This window comes from Tupaia chinensis, unplaced genomic scaffold, assembly GCF_000334495.1.
Source record: "Tupaia chinensis unplaced genomic scaffold, TupChi_1.0 Scaffold000340_1, whole genome shotgun sequence".
Taxonomy (NCBI): domain Eukaryota; kingdom Metazoa; phylum Chordata; class Mammalia; order Scandentia; family Tupaiidae; genus Tupaia; species Tupaia belangeri.
This window is the reverse complement of record NW_006159834.1, coordinates 794,810-796,274: the sequence shown is the minus strand read 5'-3', so window position 1 is coordinate 796,274 and position 1,465 is coordinate 794,810. Positions and strand designations below refer to the sequence as shown.

General features: G+C 41.0%; 1 pseudogene; it reads left to right on the top strand.

Annotated features, from left to right (window-relative positions):
* The window catches only part of LOC102479310 (signal recognition particle 19 kDa protein-like), a 25,558-nt pseudogene that overhangs the window by 23,528 nt on the left and 565 nt on the right, over positions 1-1,465 (top strand).

The window sequence follows — 1,465 nt, the reverse complement described above, 5'->3', positions numbered from 1 at the left end:
TTTTTTTTTTTTGGTACTAAAATAATCTTATACTTTAATTCAATTTCCAAAAACTTTTTAAAAGTCCCCACATAAAGGATTAACAGCCAGACGGGGACAGTGATGACATCTACCAAAATTTTCACTGGCCAAACCCTTTTTGCTGTGGCTGAATCATTGTTGCCATAAAGGGGAGGGGGTGGAGCCTGAAAGAGACAGTTTTAAAAGCTCTTCCCCGATCCCATGTAGTCACCTACAGTAAAACAGGATTTCAAGGTAGCAGTCGCAGAGTCTCCTGCATCCCTTATTTTAAATGAAACAATGAAATTCTTTGAAGATGCGTATTTCCTAAATGAGTTGAGGGTAAAAGTGCTTAAAATACATTGTCATTGTGGTAGCGAACGCCATTTTTTAGGTATAACACCAAAGTTTGAGACTCAAATCACTTTTCACTCATTCAAGTCCTTTTGGTGAAGGTCTCTACACTTTAAAGGAGAGTGGAATGAAGAATCAAACCATTGACAATTTAGAGAGACAGGTCATGAATTATATCTGCATTATTTAATAGTTTTGTTTTTAAGGTATCTTCTACAAATGTAGCATCAATGAAATTCAGCCATCTTAATAGAGAGCTGTTTTATAAAGAGCAGGGAAAAAACAATGTTTCTACTCTCAGCCTTGGGGAGAGGGGGGAAAGGAAGAGAGCCCCAACCCATGCAGTGTGACTGCCACCTGGTGGCAGCATATCCTCAGCACAGAGGTCCTGTCTCCCCAGGCAGAGAACAGGGACCACAGGCACCAGACTGGACTGCCATGCTAGTGCACAGATGAAACCCCCCATGTGGGGTCAAGTTAGATTTCATCTCATTTTATTTGATTTTTGTGTATTTATTTTTTAGAGATATTTTTGCTATAGGGCATGTGTGCTCACTGGAAAGACAGAGAAACAAAAAGCAAAAAATCACGCACCAAATCACCCCCCAGGGCAGATGGCCACACTGCAATCCCTTCTCCTCCATTTTCCTCTCGGTATTTTGTACACACACACACACACACACACACACACACACATGCATCCAATGTGAGTTTTAGGCCACCGGGTCCAGGACTCAAGCTGTGGTCGTCCATGTGGGAGTCCAGTGACATAACCATTATGCCATCTGCTGGCCCCTCGAGTTATAGTTCCTATAATGTCCTCCCCCTCAGGGCTATTGTAAGAAATGTATATTTATTGATGAGGTTTCAAAGAAAGTCATGTAAGACATGTAGGCTGCAATTTTTATTCTTAGGACATTTATTTCACAGACATCACACAGACAACACACGGCTGAGGTTCATGTTTCCTAATAAATGTTTCCAGAAAACATCTTATGAATTTAAAAAAATTTTTTTAAAAAAAGCACTGAAGTGTGCCAATTTTTGTATCACTGGGGTCAACAGGGACAGAGCGGCAGGCAGAACTCAGAGCGATGGGGTTTTTCTCTCT